This window comes from Telopea speciosissima, chromosome 4 (genome assembly GCF_018873765.1).
Source record: "Telopea speciosissima isolate NSW1024214 ecotype Mountain lineage chromosome 4, Tspe_v1, whole genome shotgun sequence".
Taxonomy (NCBI): domain Eukaryota; kingdom Viridiplantae; phylum Streptophyta; class Magnoliopsida; order Proteales; family Proteaceae; genus Telopea; species Telopea speciosissima.
In genome coordinates, this window is record NC_057919.1 from 58,939,792 (window position 1) to 58,959,886 (window position 20,095).

The 20,095-nt window shown below is 45.1% G+C and overlaps 1 long non-coding RNA gene across 1 annotated transcript; it reads left to right on the forward strand.

Moving 5' to 3' along the window:
* The first annotated feature begins 11,468 nt into the window (after nt 1-11,468).
* LOC122660020 lies at nt 11,469-19,573 on the forward strand. Its single transcript, XR_006332598.1, has 2 exons — nt 11,469-11,502; nt 19,512-19,573. It is a non-coding gene; the product is annotated as an uncharacterized LOC122660020 (long non-coding RNA).
* The last annotated feature ends 522 nt before the right edge of the window (nt 19,574-20,095 follow it).

Below are 20,095 nucleotides of genomic sequence, written 5' to 3' on the forward strand. Positions count from 1 at the left end.
CATATTTTGCTCCATTTTCACAAGAATTCACCTAAAACCTAAAAAACACAAGAAAGCACTCTGTCCAATATGGTAAAATGTATGCTTTATGCCCTAAGATTTCACACATAAATGTGCGCATCAGTGGCCTATGGACCTTGGTGGCATTGTGCCTTGGTGGTCTACAAACCTTGATGGCCTTGCGCCTGGTGGTCAGCGGACCTTGGTGGCATTAAGCCTCGATGGCCAACGGACCTTGGTGGCATTAAGCCTCGATGGCCTACGGACCATGGTGGCATTAAGCCTTGGTGGTCTACGGACCTTAGTGGCCTTAAACCTTGGTTGTCTACGGGCCTTGGTGGCATTAAGCCTTGGTGGTCTACGGACCTTGGTGGCATTGAGCCTTGTGGTCAGCGGACCTTGGTGGCATTAACCCTCGGTGGTCTATAGACCTTGGTGGCATTGTGCCTTGGTGGTCTACGGACCTTGGTGGCATTAACCCTCGGTGGTCTATAGACCTTGGTGGCATTGTGCCTTGGTGGTCTACGGACCTTGGTGGCATTAAGCCTCGGTGGTCTACGGACCTTAGTGGCATTGAGCCTTGGTGGTCTATGGACCGTGGTGCCCTTGAGCCTTAGTGGTCTACGAACCTTGGTGGCATTAAGCCTCAGTGGTCTACGGACCTTGGTGGCATTGAGCCTTGGTGGTCTACGGACCTTGGTGGCCTTGAGCCTTGGTGGTCTACGGATCTTGGTGGCATTAAGCCTTGGTGGTCTACGGACCTTGGTGGCATTGAACCTTGTAGTCAGCGGACCTTGGTGGCATTAAGCCTTGGTGGTCTACGGACCTTGGTGGCATTACGCCTTTGTGGTCTACGGACCTTGGTGGCATTGAGCCTCAGTGGTCTACGGACCTTGGTGGCCTTGAGCCTTGGTGGTCTATGGACCTTGGTAGCATTAAACCTCGATGGTCTACGGACCTTGGTGTGGTGGAAGAGATCCAATTGATGGGTAGGAGTAGATGAGTATATCCCAATATAAAATTTCAAATTATCCTTGAAAAATGTAGCTTATCGTGTACCATGGCTGACAGCCGACTATGCTATTGCTACTGCCACTGCTACTCTTACTGGTACGATCTATCCTCTTGCCCCCTAGAGTTTTCAAGCGGTAGGTCCCTAGGCTTATCTGATTGGAAACTATATATGGTCCTTCCCAGTTGGTCGACAACTTTCCCTCCTTCCGTGGTTATGATGCACTTGCCCTTCATAGGACTAGGTCTCTCTGGTGGAATAGCCTATCTCTAACCCTAGCATTGTAGTACTTGGCGGTTTGTTGCTGACAGGCCACGTTCTTTAGGAGTGCTTTCTCATGAACCTCATCCAGGAAGTCTAGGTTCACCCGTAGTCCGTCAACATAGGTGTGCTCGTTAAAGTGTAGTACTCTGTGGGACATGGCGAGGACCTCTACTGGTGCCAGTGCCTCAGTACCGTATGCTAGGCGGAATGGGCTTTCTCCTATGGGTGTCCTTATTGTGGTTCGGTACGCCCACAGAACGCTTGGTAGTTCCTCGACCCACTTCCCCTTGGCTCCTTCTAGCCTTTTCTTGACCCCTTCTGGTAGTGTTCTGTTGGTCACCTCCACCTGACCATTGGCCTGTGGGCATGCTAGCGAGACAGGCTGATAGTCAATGTTGTAGTTCTGACAAAATGCTCTGAATTTGGGATTGTTGAATTACTTGCCGTTGTCTGAGACTAGGATCTTTGGTACCCCGAACCTATAGATGACGTCATCGCGGACAAACTTCTCCATTTCATTCTCTGTTATTTTGGCCAATGGCTTAGCTTCGACCCATTTGGTGAAGTAGTCTATAACGACGACCAGGTACTTCCTGTTCCCTGATGCTGCAGTGAAATCGCCTAGGATGTCCATCCACCACATGGCAAAGGGGATGGGGTTGAGGATTAATGTCAGTTTGGTGGCGGGTAGATGGGGTACTGGGGCGAACAACTGACATTACTGACACCTCTTGGCATACTGTATTGCTTCCTCTTGCATTCGTGGCCAGTAGAGCCCCTAGCGGAGGACTTTGTAGACTAGGGCTCGTCCCCCCATGTGGCTTCCGCAAATCCCCTCATGGACCTCTGCCAGGACGTACTCGGTTCCCTTGGGTCCGAGGCATAGGAGTAGTGGTGCTGTGACCCCCCTCTTGTATAGTACTCCGTCCAGGACGGTGTACTTTGCAGCTCTCATCCTTATCTTCCTTGCCTCGACCTTTTCATCTGGTAAGACATCGTTCTGTAGGTAGTTGAGTATAGGGTCCATCCAGCTAGGCCCTTCCTCAATCTCATTGACTTGTTTCTCCTAGTACGTTGGCTCATGTAAGATCTCAATGTAGACTTCTCGATCCTAGGGACTCGAACCATCTCGAACTTCATGAACCCCTCGATCAACGCTCGGGCGCGTGCTAGGTATGACGCTATTTACTTGTCCTTCGCCTCATACTCTCCATCCACCTGGTTCACTACAAGCTAGGAGTCACTTCGGATGGATAGGTGTGTTACTTGGATGGCATTGGCTACCCGGAGTCCAGCTAGTAGTGCCTCGTACTCTGCTTCATTATTAGATGCTTGGAAGGTGAATCGAAGAGCATACTGGATTCAAAATCCCTCGGGGCTGGTGAGTATGAAGCCAGCCTCACTTCCTAGTGCATTGCTCGAGCCATCCACGAACATCTCCCACGATCCTCGATCATGCTCCTCTGGTTCTTCTGCTTCTGGTTTGACCTCAGATAGGGTGCATTCGGCGATGAAGTCTGCTAAAGCTTGGCCTTTGATGGCTGTCTGTGGTTAGAATCTGATGTCATGCTCTACCGCCCAGGCTATCAGTCATCCAGAGATGTCTCGCTTGTGGAGTACCTTCTTTAGCGGTAGGTCGATTAGTACTGTGATAGTGTGGGCCTGAAAATATGGTCTTAGCTTCCTAGCTGCGATCACTAGTGCATAGGTCACCTTCTCAATCCTTGTGTACCTAGACTCTGCATTGATCAGAACATGGCTAACATAGTAGATGGGTCTTTGGACCTTACCCTCTTCCTTCAACAGTACGACGCTTACGGCAACTGGGGTGGCAGCCAGGTAGACCTGTAGCTCTTCCTTGGGCTCTGGTCGCCCAAGCAGTTATGGGATCTCCAAGAACTCCTTCAGTTCTTTGAAGGCCTTCTGGCACTCCTCTGTCCAATGAAAGTCTTTTGGACTTTGGAGGTTCTTCAACGTCTTGAAGAATGGTTCACTTATCTCCAGATCGTGCCACGAACCTTGAAAGGGTTGCAACTCTTCCATTCAGCCTTTGCACTTCTCTGATCGTCCGAGGGGGTGCCATCTCTTGGATGGCTTTGATCTTAGATGGGTTGGCTTCTATTCCATGTACTGAGACTATAAGCCCTAAGAATTTTCCTGACGTTACACTGAAAGCGTACTTTGCGGGGTTTAGCCTCATCTGGTTCCTTCTCAGTACTGTGAATGCCTCCTCTAGGTCGGTTAGGTGTTGGTGGGCTTGGACGCTCTTTACGAGCATGTCATCCACATACACCTCTATGTTGCATCCAATCTATTCCTTGAACATCTTGTTGACCATCCTCTGGTAGGTGGATCCTGCGTTCTTCAGTCCTAACGGTAAGACACAATAGCAGTAGTTCTCTTTGTCAATTCAGAATGCAGTGTAGGACTTATCATCCTCATGGATGAGGATCTGGTTGTATCTAGAGTAGACATCCATGAAACTCAGCATCTCATGGCCCACAGTTGCATCGATCAATAGGTCGATCTTGGGGAGTGGGTACTCATCCTTCGGGTATGCCTTATTCAAGTCGGTGTAGTCGATGCACATTCTCCACTTTCGATAGGGCTTGGGTACCATGACTACATTGGCGAGCCAGGTAGGGAACTTTTCTTCTCTGATGAACCCCGATCGACTCAACTTCTAGACCTCTTCTTTGATAGCTGCTTGTCGATCGAGGGCAAAATTTTGTCGCTTCTGTTGGATGGGCTTCCTGGTTGGATCGACATGTAGCCGGTGTTCTGCTATAGACCGTGGTATGCCTGGCATGTCAGAGGTCGACCATGCGAAGACATCCATGTTTGCTTGGAGTAGATGTCTAAGCTCATCCTTCTGCTCGTTACTCAACAGTGAGCTAACCTGTACGACCTTGGAGGGGTTGCCCTTGCTGAGTGGCCATGGGATGAGGTCCTCTACTAGCCTTCCTCTTCTTTTTGTTAGTTCATCTCTCTGGTCGCTGACCAAGCTCTCTATGCAGAGTGCCATCCCACGAGTGTTACCATTATTTTTCTTGACGAAGGTTGTGTAGCACTCCCTTGCTTTCTTTTGGTCTCTCCAGACCTCGCCTACCCCATTCTTAGTAGGGAACTTCATCTTTAGGTGGAGTGGTGATACGACTTCTCTAAGGGCTATCAGAGATGGTTGCCCTAAGAGGCCATTGAATGACACCACGGACTTGACGACCATGAAGTTTACCATAATCTTCACTTGGTGAGGGTGTACTCCGAAGGTGACGGGTAGCTCTATGGTGCCTCTGATGGAGGCCGTGGCGCCCAAGAATTCGTGGAGGTAGGTGGGCTCTGGCTTGAGTTGATCGTCCCCAAACCTAAACTGTCGGTAGGCCTCCAAGGAGAGTACATCTACTGATGCTCTTGTATCTATCAACACCCTGTGTACAGGTCGGTTGGCTACCTCTACCTGTACTACCAGGGCATCCTCGTGTGGGAAGTTCAGCCCTTGCACGTCTTCATCCGAGAAGGAGATTATCGTCTCGGTCTTGCCTATTTTGCTTGGCCTCTCTGCTACCCCCACGAACTTGGCATGGGCTTTGGCCTTCCTAGCAGACTCCTACCCCTATCCTCCTAGTATGTTGAGGATGGGGGTTCCCTTGGTGCCACTAGGCTCAGTTGCATCTCTCCACTCCTCTGGGCGGTCTCTCTCTCGATTAGTCCTTCTTCCCTCCCTTCTGGGTTCGTCTCTTTCTCGGTCATGACCTCTGTCTCCTTGATCCAAATGGCCATCATGTCTCCCCTTTACGTACTTATTCAGGCTCCCTGCTCTCACAAGTTGCTCTATCTCCCTCTTCAGTTGGTAGCAGTTTTCTGTATCAAGTTTACTCTCCTTATGGAAGAGACAGTACTTGTTGGGGTTACGTTTCTTGGGTCTTGCTAGCATGGGTCACGGCCAACGGAGTAGGTCACGGTCTTGAATCTGCATGAGGATCTGAGACCTAGTAGTGTTCAGTGGTGTGAACTCAGGACTGCTTGCTCTCTTACTCCTCTCTGGACGACGGTCAGTCCTTCCAGATGGGCGGTCGTTCTTCTCCTGTCGACGTTCAATCCTCGATCTCTTACTTTCGTTACGGTCATCTGGCCTCGATCACCTTCTTCCTAGTTTGTAGTACTTCAGCCATATTGGCGAACTCATTACACCGCTCCAGAAGCTCCTTTATGGTCCTGGTCTCATGACGTGCCAGGTCTTTGATCAAGTTTAGGTCCTGATGCCCCCAGCCAAGGCTGCATGCTGGGTCTGGTCATCTAAAACTCGGACCTCCAAGGACTCCCCAGGGTTCTGTACCACGTTCAGTAGATTGACAGTGGTCTTCTTTCGTTTGACGCTGCTCTGGAAGCGGGTAACGAATTGCTCGCACAGTTCTACGAACGAACCTATCGACCTCGATCGTAGTCTGGAGAACCACGAAGTAGCTGCACCCTTGAGGGATGCAGGGAATGCTTGGCAAGAGACCACGTCCGATCCACCATACAGTGTCATCATACTATTGAAATAGTTGATGTGGTCATTAGGGTCCATGGTACCACTATAGAGTTCGAAGGTGGGTAACCTGAACCTGGAGGGGAGTATGGCTGACATGATCTTTGTCGAGAATGGGTGTTGCCTAGGTATTGAGTGTGTCTCACCCTTTGTCTGTTTCTTCAACCCTTCCAGCTTCTCGTCCAGATCTCGGAGTCTCTTGTCGAGCTCTTCATCCCATGTTCGTCCCTCACGCCTGCCAAGACGTTTATTAGGACCTCGTTCATGTCCTCTCCTCGAAGTCCCCTCCCACCTTGAATGTTGGCGGAATGGTGAAGGGTCACATCGCGATGAACCTTGACGTGAACGTGAGGGGCTTTGTTCTCGGTAGGTCTAGCTTCACCCTGGTGTATGACTTCCTCCTAGTCGACCTTGGAACACCGACCTCCTGATTGACCCTTCTGGGCTGGGTACCACGGATCAATGTGATGGTGTTCTCCCACGGTCCGATCGCATTGGAAGGTCCACTGTTCTCCTGAGAGGTTGGGAAGGCTCCCCTTGTTGCCTGGTATACCTCTCAGACCTATTACCCTTGGGAGGTTACCTCCTAGGGCTCTGCTCCTATCAAGGATCTGTCCTACGACGGTGTGATGTTGGACGCTACCTCAGGTAGTCGCTGAAGAGTTGTCAGTCGTGGAGGATCTGTTGTTGCAAGTCATTGATCTGACCCACAGTCGCTGGTGCATTAGGATCAAGTGTTGGCCCCATGGGGGCTTCAATGGCTACTTCAAGGTTAAGGTTGACTACCCCAACTTGTTGGTTCTCCGAAACCCCCCTCTCCTGAGAGACATGGTCAGTGGCTTTGCAACGTGAGCTCTCTAGAGGAGGTGATCCGTTCCCCTCCCTTGCAACATTATTGGTAGAGGGAACGGTCTTCTTGCCACATGGTGCCATGGTATGATTATGAGAACAAGCTAGTAGGTACGATGGCTAGCGTCATTCCCATAGACGGTGCCAATCTGTTTCATCAAGAAATCGTCAGGCGGTCCTTCGAGTGTAGTAACCTGCAAAAGGATCAGGGGGTGACAAAGGAGAACCGGTGTGGTTCCGGCCTAGGACCCTCCGATGCCAAAGTCAGATCTCCTGAGTAGACACATGAATAATAGTATTCAAGATGCCTTAGATGGGTAGAGTACCTTCCCTTTTAGAGTGGGGTGTGGAAGTGTGGAGAGTCTCGGTTGATGGTGGGTAGTCTTTGTAGTTGATAGAGTCCCTGAGTAGCAGGGCTCATCCTTGATTGGTTGTCTTCCCGTGAGACGTAGTATCATGATAGACTTGGTATCCTTGATGGATAGACTTATTGATGCGGTAGATGAGGTTCCTGGTGTATGAGTTCGCTCAGACTACGTGACTGATACGTGGTAGCCTAGAATCCTTTCTGATGTGACCTATCTTGTTGATGGTGGTGGACACCACCATGTTCGAGGGAGACAACGCCTAGAGATGACTGCGCCCAAGGGGATCTGCGCTCGGTCCACGCCCAGGGCTTACAATTCGTGCTCGGGGTCTTCAGTCCAAGTCCAAGGATTGCGATCCGTGCCCGGGGTCTGTGGGTCCTTGCCTGGGGTCTGCGGTCCTCGCCCGGGTCCAGTCTGGGTCGAATATCTCCTTTGTTCGCCTGTTTGGTTCTTGTCCTGAGCTAGCCCTCCTTCCTGGGTTAGGACACGTGGTAGTCCCTGGTTGGTTAGGGTGGTTTTGGGTTTATCACTGTCGAATCGCAACCCGTTCATGAACAAAATGGAAGTCAATTTCAATGTGCTTTGTGCTGGCGTGAAACACAAGGTTAGCAGATAAATATGTGGCCTCAATGTTATCACACCAGAGTACAGGAGGACCATTGAGAGGAAATCCCAATTCACTGAAGAGAGATTCGAGCCAAATAAGTTTGGCTGAAGCATCCGTAAAGCCCTTATATTCAGATTCGATGGACGATCTTGCAACAATCTTCTGATTGCGAGATTGGTAAGAAAGGAGATTTGGCCCAAGAAATATGGCATAACTACCCGTCGAACGACGGTCAGAATTGTTACTTACCTAATCAGCATCAGAAAAGGCCTGCAAAGTGGCACTAGGTGAACGTTCAATGAATAGCCCATGAGTCCGTGTATGCTTGTGATAACGCAAAATACGTTTCACCAAAGACCAGTAATCATTTGTAGGAGAATGCATAAACTGACAAACTTGATTCACTTCAAAAGCCACATCCAGTTGGGTCAAGGTGACATATTGTAGAGCACCAACAATAAACCTATATCGTTTGGGATCATCCATAAGAGTACCCCCTGAGTCAGATGTGGAGGAAGTGGTGGACATTGGTGTCATGATGGGCTTATAGTCAAGTATACCGGAGCGTTGTAGCAAATCATCTATATAACGGGACTGGGAGAGCAATAACCCATTGTACTGAGGAAGAGCTTCAATCCCAAGAAAAAAAATGCAAAGGACCAAGATCTTTGATGGAGAACTCAGTGGCCGATTACTGCAGTAGGGAAGTCACCTGAGCTAGAGAGTTGGTTGTAATGATGATGTCATCAACATACACCAACATATAAGCAATGGTGGAACCCGTTCTGTAGAGAAAAAGACACGGATTGGTTCTAAAGCAGTAAATCCCTTTTGTAGTAAATATTGGGACAGCCTATGAAACTAACCACCAGGCGCCTATTTAAGGCCATATAAAGACCGGTGAAGCTTGCACACATGTTTGGGCTTAGTGAGATCCTCAAAGCCTTGAGGTTGTGCCATATAAACAGTTTCATTGAGAATGTCGTGAAGAAAGGCAGTATATTAAATGCACATCAAGTTGACGCATATGCCACCCTTGGAAAACTGCAATAGTCAAAATAGTGCAAATAGTGGTGGGCTTCATAACCGGGCTAAATGTTTTAGAGTAGTCTAGCCCTTCTTGTGGACTTGGCACCTATCCAGCACTCTGCCCGGGCTGCACAAGCAGCGTCAGACAGAGTGAGGCATGAAAAGACCGCCTCACCCCTACCCAAGCGCCTTGCCCGAGCAAGGGTGAGGCGATCTTTTCATGCCTCACTCTGTCTGGCACTGCACAGGCAGCCTGGGCAAGGTGCTGGACAAGATCTTTTTGGCCTTCCTATTGATGTAAGCCCTTGGCGACCAACCTTGCTTAATAACGTTCCAATGTCCCATCAGCTTTCCTTTTAATTTTGTAAACCCACTTGCAGCCAACCAGATTCATGCCGGGAGAAGGGGGAACCAAGGACCAAGTGCCATTTTTTACAGGAGCATTGAACTCATCGGACATAGCTTTGCGTCATTCAGGGTATTTTTTACGGGCTTGAGAGTAGCAGGTACGCTCATCATATGGGGGTTTAATAGTGGATAGAGCATGGGGATGTGATCTTAAACGTATGGGATGTGATCTTGTAGGAGATGGGTTGGTTAAGGGTTAGGGTATGGAAGACTGGACTGATGAGGATGGTATGGGTGGGGAAGGTCTAGGAGGGTTAATAGGAGGAAGGGTATTATACATGTCAGATAAGGGCCTGGTGTGACAAGGAGGAGAGATAGAAATAGGGGACGATGGGTTAGGATTTTGGGGAGTTGGCATCGGTGAGGGTGGGGTGTGTGGTCTTTGGGATAGCAAGATGGTCGGCGCTGGTAAGGGTGTCACACGAGTGGGGATGGAACCCCACGGGGTTGGGGATGGTTGCATGAAGGAGGGGAAGCACCACGATTTTTATTAGCAAAAGGGAAAGCACTCTCAATCGAACCGAACATGTCGTGGTATATATATTCGATTGGTGGAAAGATCCAGACAACGATAACCAACATGAGTAGGACTATAACTCAAGAAAACACATGGAGTTGATAAAAAATGCATTTTGTGATGATTATAGGGTCAAAGATAAGGATAGCAAAGGCACCCAAAAATACGTAAGAAGGAATAGTCAGGGTCCTAGGTGTAAGAAGTTGAAAGGGGGTCACTCTATTTGAAACTTTGAAAGGCATTCTGTTAATTAAATAGACAGCACTGTCAAAGGCATAATTCCAATAATACATAGGGACAGAGGCATGAGCGGGGAGTGAAAGACCGGTTTCAACGATATGGTGGTGTCTCCTTTTCACAAAACCTTGTTGTTCATGAGTCTGTGGACAAGAGACACGATGAGAAATACCAAGTCGTTGAAAAAATTGAGTTAAGGACCGATATTCCCCTCCCCAATCTGTTTCAACAGCTTTAATTTTTTGTGAGAATTAGCGTTCAACCAAAGATTGAAAAGTGAGAAAGATAGAAAAAACATCAAACTTATTTAAGAGAGGATAAAACTATATAAAATTGGTATTGTCATCAACAAAAACTACAAAAATATTTATATACTTGAACAGAAGTAATAACATGAGACGGACCCCAAACATCACTATGGACCAAATCCAAACTTTTTAAAATTACCACCAGGCCCTTCCATCATTTTTTGATATTTATTCCAACATTCCTATGACTTTTAAACATTTCTTTTAGGGTCTTTCAACTTTTAAAGGGCTTTTTACAGGAAAAATGGTTCAAAGCATTCTGTAACTGAAAACCTTAGAAAATTGATTGAGGCATTGAAATGCCTTACGAGCCAGCCAACAACCCGACATAGCTAGTCGTGCTCGCAGGGACCTCTTCGGGCATACCGCCCAATGCGCGTGCGGGCCATCCCCCTTACTGCTGCTACCACAGTTATGGCCCTTGGTGGCCTTATTGATGCCCGACCACGTGTGCCTCGTGATGCCCATGCGCGTGGTCTTGTGCTGCCCAAGCACGAGCCCTTGCTGCCCAGGTGGCCTTGCCACTACTTCTAAAGGCCATGTGGCCTAAATATTTGGCCACATCATCAAAACCAATGCCACCGTCTAAGCCACCACATTAACCAAAATGCCCTTGGGCATCAAAACACATCAAAATCATACAAGAAACATGTGCAACCATTCCAAACACATTTCCAACATTTCAAGCACCTTCCAAACACTAATACTACTGTACTGTTGCCAAGAATGACAACATATACCCTTCAAACTTTGCCAAAACTCAACAATCTCCCCCTTTGGCATTGTTGGCAACACCAACTGCTCTCTCCCCCTTTGGCAACAATACCAAAAGCTGACACACTCCCCCTAGTAGGGAACTTCCCTATTAGAGCACCCACCACATATTTCCTAATCTCTCCCTCTCTCATTAACATATAAATAACCCTAATCTCTCTATCTCTCTATATCTTCTTAACCTATAAATAACCGTAATCTCTTTGTACCAAAAAAAAAAAACCGTAATCTCTCTCTCTTTCATTAACTTATAAATAACCCTAATCTCTCTCTCTTTCATTAACCTACAAATAACCCTAATCTCCCTCTCTCTCTCTCTCTCTCTCTCTCTCTCTCTCTCTCTCTCTCTCTCTCTCTCTCATTAACCTATAAATAACCCTAATCTCTCTCTCTTTCATTAACCTATAAATAACCCTAATATCTCTCTCTCTCTCTCTCTCTCTCACACACACACACACACACACACACACATTAACCTATAAATGGTATTATGTCTAAGAAACCTATCAAAATTTGAATGTCATTGCAGCAAACAAATATAGCAAACATGTTGGATTTGGTAGTGCAACATATCAAATGCCTCCAGGGCCAAGTGCAGGTTCGTTAAAAATTAATTCATTTGTAAGGTGTGAGAAAAATGAAAACATGAAGTCATTAGGATCAGTAAAATTCACACACAAAATCAATTTGTGCTTTACTTTAATTTTCTGGACACATGAAAAACTAAAGTTTATTTTATTGGAAAGGAAGCATGAGCCGCCTTTGTATGGATTTTTTTTTTTTATACTCTTCTCACATAATAAACAGTGGGGTCTACATAAGGGTGTAAATGAATAGCCAAAATCCGTTTCCGAATCCGTGTCCGTATCTGTTTAGCACTATCTGAATCCATCTGAAAGCTAAACGGATGCGGATACGGATAGGCTATAGCTATCCAAAAAGCTATATGTACATGTAAACAGATAAAATATCTGATCCGTATCCGTGTCCATATCCATTTAGCACTATCTGAATCCGTCCGAAAGCTAACCGGATGTAGATGCGGATATAGCACTATCTGAGCCAAATACAATTAGTTTACATCCCTAGGTCTACATTGACATTTACTCTCTTATTTTGATTATATGAGTTCTGTGAAGGCACCATATGAATGATACCATTTTCCAACCCCTCATTGTTATAGTATGCAGATTCCTTCTTACTATGCCATTGTTAGAAACCCTCCTCTTTTTTTATTGTTTTTATTTACTCTATATTTTGATGAAGCTATGCCTTATTACATGCTATTAATTGAATTACACTATAATGTAGCTTGATGGTTTCAAGCCCTAAAGATGGGTTTGGTTTTCTTGAACAGTACAATATTTCCATGTAGAAAATCAGAAAAATGAGTACTTTGATGGAATATTAAACTATTTTTGTAAAGAAATGGAAGATGGAAGATTAATTTTTAGTTCATTTGTTTCTAGAAGTAGAAAATATTCATCCTCAAAATTTTCTTATATATTTTTTTTGCTAAAGGTCAGCAAAGTCTATATTAACTAATAAAAGAGAACATAATACAAGATTGGAGAGGTCCCCAACGTGAAGAGTCAGGGCAAAATCAAAGCCTCTCACCTATGGCCATCAACCATCAATACCAAACATAAATTAGGAACCATTGGAAACACCCTTGTCCCTCAGTTGATCTATTATGAGAACCGAAACCTGCTCCTTTGCAGGATATCCCACTCTATCTCAATTCTTGCATAGCTTGGGGCTTCCTCCCATCGTTGAGAGACATTTGAAGAGGCGCACCTTTTGGCTAGAAGATCTGCTATAGTATTTGCTTCCCTGTAACTATGTGTAATATTCCACATAATGTCTTTGAGGTATCCTGAAACTTCCAGCCATAATTGTTTGAACAACCAAGGTATTTTACTATTTCTTATTGATGTAACAACCGCTTTTGCATCGCACTCTATGCACAGCCTCTATATTCCTTTCTCCTTGGCCATTTTAACTCCAAGGAAAAAAGCTGAGAACTCAGCAGTAAAATTTGTAGACACCCCTAGGAACTGAGCAAAGCTTCCCTTAGGATGTCCCTGGCAGTTTTGTAAGATCGCTGCTGCACTAGAATTTCCCGGATTCCCTATTGAGCAACCATCAATGTTTAGCTTCGTCCAGTTTTCTTCAGGTTTTCTCCACTGAACTTCCATGATCCTTCTGGCCTGGGCATTTGGAAAGGAAACACCAATATCACGAGCTAGAACCAGATCCTGCATAGACTTGATGGAGCACTTCATTAGTGTTGAGGCGTCCCTGAGGTCTGATATTAGTAGCCGTAAGACTGAGGCAGACCTATTGCAGCTCCCTTCATACCACCTCCTATTTCGTTCACTCCATATATGCAAAGGAACGAAGATGAAGCCCGTAAGCCACACCTTGGGTAGAACACTAGTACCTGCTTTCTCCTTCCACCAAATGAACAAATCATGCATGGAATCCTTCACTGGCCATGCTCTTTGAAACAAGGAGAGAAACCCCTGCCACAATTTCAAAGAAAAAGAACATTCAAGGAAAATGTGTCTTTGAGAATCAATAGCTTTCAAGCATAAGTTACAGCATGAGGCCAATGGGACGCCCTTCTGGGCAACCAGCTCATCAGTTGGCAATTTCTACTGCATCATCCGCCAGCCAAACATTGAATGTCGAGGTTGCAAGGAAGGTGCCCATACCACTGAATGCCAGGCTATCTGATTTTCAGCTCTTCTAAGGCCCTCCCACGCCGATTTAACATTGAATTCACCTTGTTTGGATAGGGTCCAAAATCTTGTGTCCTTAGCCTTGATTGATGGAATAGGTATGGAGGAGGCTAGATTGATAATCTGTTGAAGCACTGGGGTGTCTACCACAGGGAAATTCCACTTTGAGTTTGAGATGAAGCTAGCCAGTGGTGTGTGAAAGGTCTTTAACCAATTCTCCCAAGCTTGGAACCCTGGGTGTTCTGCAACAATATCTCCATTAAGGCAACGATCGTGTCAGAAATCTATAGCCGAGCCATCCCCCACAACCCAAGCTTCATGATCCGAGACAAAGTCCCACATCTTCTTGATCCCAAGCCAAATCGAAGAAGAAGAATTGATCTAGTGTTTAATTCTGCCCTTAGAAGTGAATCTTGCCTCGAAGGAAGGTACTAATAAGGGAATTCTCAGCCTTATTAACCTCCCTTAATTTCCTGATACCCAGACCCCCTTCTTCGCAAGGCTTACACACCCACTCCCATTTCACTGTAATTCCTTTAGAAACATCTGGATCTCCGCACCAAATAAAATTCCGAACCCATATCTCCATTAAAGAAATTAAAGAGGTAGGCCACCAATAAACTGAGAAGGTATGAATTGGCATGCTAGACATCATTGACCTGACCAATTGGACTCTCCCTGCCAAAGAAATTAGCTTTCCTTTCCATCCCGCCAATCTGGCTTTGAATTTGTCCATCATTGTCGAGATAGCATCCTTCTTGACCCTTCCTTTAAAAATGTCGATCCCTAGATATCTGGTAGGAAAATTGCCCTTAGGGAATCCGACAATGTCCTTTATCTTCGCCCTTCTAACAGTACTTACATTACACAAGAACATTTTTCTCTTATGAATGTTTATACTCTGCCCCGAGTACTCATGATATTCTTCCAAGAAATCCTTCAGGCATCGAACAGAGTGAGTACCTGCTTTAACAAATAGGAAAACATCATCAGCAAAAAGTAAATGGGTGGGAACCACTACCCCATGCAGCCCTTGGAGCGGCGAAATCTTCTTTTCTTCCTTTAATTTTGTGAACCCCCTGCATAAAGCTTCCTCTGCAATAATAAATAGAAGAGGTGCCAACGGATCTCCATGCCTGAGTCCCCTCTCAACACCGAAAAATCCCACAGGTCCTCCATTCAACAAGATAGAGAGCTTAGATGAAGAAAGGAGCTGATGGATCATGTTTACCCACGATGCACAAAACCCGAACTTCCTCATGACATCAAACATAAAGTCCTACTCCATTGTGTCATAAGCTTTTCGGATGTCCAGTTTGAGGCCCATTCCTCCCCCATAAGATTTAACATGCAACATATTTGTCAGCTCAGACGCAGCACAAATAATGGAAAAGATCACCTTCCCTTTCTGGAATGCCCCTTGCTCCTCATAGATCAGCTTAGACAGGAACCCCGACAATCGAGTAGCCAAGATTTTTGGCATCAACTTATACAAAATATTCCCTAGACAAATAGGACGGAACTTGTCCAGGGTAATAGCTTCTTCCACTTTAGGGATTAAAGTGATGAAATTATTATTCACCCCCTTCGTTATAATGCCCTCACGGAAAAAACTCATAATAGCTCTACACACATCCCTTTCGATGATCTTCCAGCAGTGTCTAAAAAAAGCCCCAGGGAATCCATCAGGCCCAGGGGCACTATCCGGACCCAAATCAAAAACCGCCGCCTTTATCTCTTCTCTGCTACGGACTGCAGTAAGGAAAGCATTATCTTCTTCTTAAATCACAGGGGGAATGGACGATAGAATCTCAGGTCGGGCCACAGAGGGACCTCGCTTGTGAAACTCATCATAGAATTCTATAACAAAACTACCAATTTGAGTGTTTTTAGTGAGAATAGTTCCATCTGGCTTCTTCAACATTCTAATAAGGCTCTTTGACCGTCTGATTTTTATAGCGAGGTGGAAAAATTTTGTATTACGGTCACCACATGAGAGGTACCTGACTTTAGATTTCTCCGCCCAGTACTTCTCCTGAAGGGTAATAGCTGAGACATAATCCTTCTTTGCCTGTTCTTCACACTGGACTAAGAACTCTGAGCTTCCCACTGTCTCCAAAACTTCCTGTGCATCTTCTAAAGCAACTCTAGATCGGTCCACCTCCACATTCACATTGGGAAACATTGACCTAGACCAGGCTCTTAGTACCCCCTTTACCCGCTTAAGCTTCTGAACCACCACAAAGAAAGGGGAACCCGAAACATACTCGGCCCATGACCTCTCAACAACCGAAGTAAAATCATTATGCTCCAGCCAAAGACGTTGCATTCTAAAAGGGCAGTTCTTTGGCTTAGGCACCACTTCCGAAGATACCACTATGGAGGAGTGAGCAGAAACTAAACGAAGCAGGACACGCTGGAAAGTATCACTGAACACATCTAACCACACTGCAATACAAAAACTTCTGTCCAAGAAGGTTGTCGCATTCCCTCGCTTCCTGTTATTGCTCCAAGTGAACTTATTTCCTTTTGAAGGCAGCTGAATAAGAGAGGAGGCATCTAAAAAAGCAGCAAACTCCATTGCAGAGCCATTGTTAAAAGCACCATGACCCCGTTTCTCTGTAGCTAGAAGGGTAGCATTAAAATCACCAATCACTAACCAGGGCATTACCGAAAAAGGTTGACTCGACAGGTCTGACCATAAATCTCTCCTCCGTGCATGGAAGCTACTAGCATGAACCAACGAGAGAAAAACTTTCACCCCTCCCACCTATAAGAACACTGTAATTTGTTGGTCAGAGGAGCTAATAACCACAGGCTTTTGAATGCAGTTCCTCGAAGTGATCCACCGGTTCGGGTTCTTTCCTTCTCTTTCATTGTGTATACACTCAACCGAGAACCCCATATGCTTAAAAAATAACTTTGGGAACTTTTTTGGACCAATCATTGGCTCAACTATACATAACACATCAGGTGCATGAGTTTTTACAAGAATTCTTAAAGCAGCCTTTGTTCTGCTGTTGAGAATTCCACGCAAATTCCAAAAGATTACCTTCATTTTAAAACCAATGTTTTCGTGGCTTCCGTTGCAGCTCTGCGTGGTTGATTCCACGCCTTCGTTGGCTGCTTTCCAGCATTTCTGCTCGTTACTGGTGTAAAAGTACCAGCTAAAACCGCGTCCACCTGCCTGACCTCATCAAAGGCCGTCACCGAAGCCGACAGATCGTGCCCACTCCCCTGGCCGTTCAAAGATAAAACTGCATCCCCTTGATCCTGCTGCCCCACTTAATCCACCTCCTTAGACTACTCCATAAGGTCCTTACTACCAGGACACTCCAACACTACTTTAATAGAACCCCCCAAATCTGTATGAACAGGCTGGGTTTCAATAACAACCCCTTGGTGTAGCACCACTTCCAAAGCACCCACAGAGCCCTCTTGAACCATCTGCACCTATGAAACTTCCACCCCCATGTGCTCCTCTCCTGATCCTGTGGCCCCACTCCCCGCGGCATGGATTGGGGGAGAAGCCGCTTTCCTTTTCCTTCTCCATAGCCCATGGCATGGCTTTTCATGATCATCGACATAAACTGCCCCCAGGATCGTGGGCTTCTCTCGTGGCTCATGCACATTGTTGGGGCACGAATCCGATTTATGGCCAAATTTCCTACATTCCCCACACCGTGACGGCGGATCCTCGAACACAACAGGCTGTTTGAAGAGGAATAACTTAGCACTACCCGGCTGTTCCAACTCCACCAATACCTCTGTAACCCTAGGTAGGGTTTCATCCTCGTCCACACAAACCCTAGCAAAGTTGTCGTAGAACGAGTCCTTTGTCTTCCTATCAATGGCTATCGGTCGCCCCACTGCATTAGCGATTGAGAACAAGATCTCATCATGCCAATATTCCTACGACAGTCCTAGTAGCAGGATCCAGGTTAGCCGATGGGTCATCTGCTGAGTTTCCACATTAAACTAAGGGCTCCATCGCTGGAACCTTAACAATTGCCCTTCAATGCGAAAAGGACCCCGTCTCCAGATCTTTGTCATATCTGCTACATGATGAAACTTGAAAAGCACAAATCCTTTTCCAAGGGTTTTCAACTCCACAGTCCCTTCAAGGGCCCAAGAATCCCGTGTGAATCTACGCACATCGTTCATCGAGAGATACCTGAAATTTAACCTTCCAATCAACGAAAACCTAAGCCGATCCATCTGCTCCTCATAGGCTGACTGGGGAATCTTGATGCAAATCATACTGCCATCCCTCACTGGCTGGGGGAGATTCTCCACAATGGGAATCTGAGCTCCAACTGCCACTGCAAACGATCACTGTAAGGAAACCCCAGCCGAACCTTGATTCTCCTCCCCAGCAGGAACTCCATCCTCGACCCCTCCATTGATCACAGGTGCCTCTAACGCATCCAAGGCCACCGTCGCATGATGGGAACCGCTGCCTGCATGACAAACCCTAGAAAAAAACCCTAGCCGCCACCACACCACGCTCCCTCTCTCCCTTATACATAATCTTATATTTTTTTTCTTTTTTCTTTTATATGTTTCTAGAAGTAGAAAATATTCACCCACAGATTTTTTGTATATATTCCTTTATATTATTTTCTCTTTTCTCTTTTCTTTTTTCCTCTAGATTTCATATTAAAAAGGCAAAAGGTTTTATGCATGGCCGATTTATGTACTCGATCTAGCCTTCAACTATTGGATGGGGAGAGAGGGAAATAAGTTATTATATTTTTGTCCGCCACCATGCAACGGTTGAAAGGTACAACCTTATACGTACACGGCCATGCATAAAACTGGGTCCTATTAAAAAATATAAATTTTAGGTGCGAAGATGATGAAGGTTGTTACCTCCTACCAACCTTCCCCTTTCCAAATTTTTATCTATTATTTTTTTTTTTTTTTTTTTTTTTTTTTTTTTTTTTTTGTCATTTTCTAGAGAACCAAATACAATAATAAAGTTATTTGTTGCAACATTAGATATAGTTTCTCGAGCAACCAAACAACTATAGGAAAACTCAAGTTTCATTTCCACCGAACACCCCACTACTCCTTCCTTAATCTGCAAATTCTAGGCACCCAAATGCAGCTAGCCTCCCAAATGGAGTTTTATACTAGCTAAAAGAGCAAAAAAAATAAAGTTACAAATTATTTGACCCATTGTAGAGTTTCAATAAGAGAATCCCTTGTATCATATTACAATACGACATAGTATATTAAGGAATGTTAAACAATGCTTTATTTCCTTGCAAAGTCAGCCGCTCAGTTTGAAGTCTCAACTCTGATTCTTTCACGGCCTGATCATGTGGAGGAGGAGCTGAGGGTGAATGCTCAGAGAAGGCCTAGATTCAGATTGTCTTAATCTGTTCTAGTTTTGTTTCTTTAATTTGTTTGGTTCATTTAGTTGCTTTCCCCTCTGATGGCTTTGTCGTAGGTGGGGTTTGCTTCTACTCAATTTTTGTTGATTACCAGCTCGACCAGCTCCTTTGTACTTTATTTTTTTTTTCTTAATATACTTGACCTTTTGGCAAAAAAAAAAAATATTTCCATACACCCACACAATTAAAAAAAAAGAAAAAAAAAAGGGAATATTATGATTGTTCTTCTGTCCTCCGGATAACTTAAATTTATCCATTACATTTAAAATTTACCCACCCCATTTTTTTCTTTATATTTTGCCTAATTCTTTCTTTTGTTGTTGTAACGTTAGAACTTCACCTATTACATGGATTATTGGATAAATCCTTAAACATCTGGAGACTCAATCATTTGGTTATTATTATTGGCACCTTGAGAGTGAATTATTCAATAATATATCTTAACTTTTTGCCCTCTCTTGCAGAAGCTCAACAAAAATATTGAAAAATGCACATGTGGATGCAAGCAAGAAAAGTAACATTTTCTTAAAAAGAAAAGATGGGAAATAACTGTTCCATTGTTAAAATCAAATAGAAGAAGGAAGATGCAGAGCTGTTGAAGAAGGCAGAGAACTAAAAGTAGGACTAATTCCTCAACCTTGCCAAGTGAAGAAGATGGAAACCAGCTTTGCATGTACAAGGAATTTACAAGTTTTTTTTTTTAGTTATTCTTCTATCTTCCCCATCTTCCTTCCTCTCCATTATTAACAAGTCAACATTGTTTTGATTTTAAAAGAGTTATTCATGTTAGTCGAAGTTGGTTTATTATTTGGCGTTTGGCGGTCTAATTAGACATGTATTCTCCACTTTGACCAAAATGCCCCTAAACATGAAAAATGACAAAAAATACCCGAGTAGCACTGTTCTTGGAATAAAATGACAGTAAATAATACGTTAAAATGAGGTATAAAATATGGTCCGAGCAAGATCGTCGAGATGTCTATATGACCAAGGCCATGCCCCGAGTTGGACTCGAACCAACACCTCTGGAAAGGTAAATTAACTACAA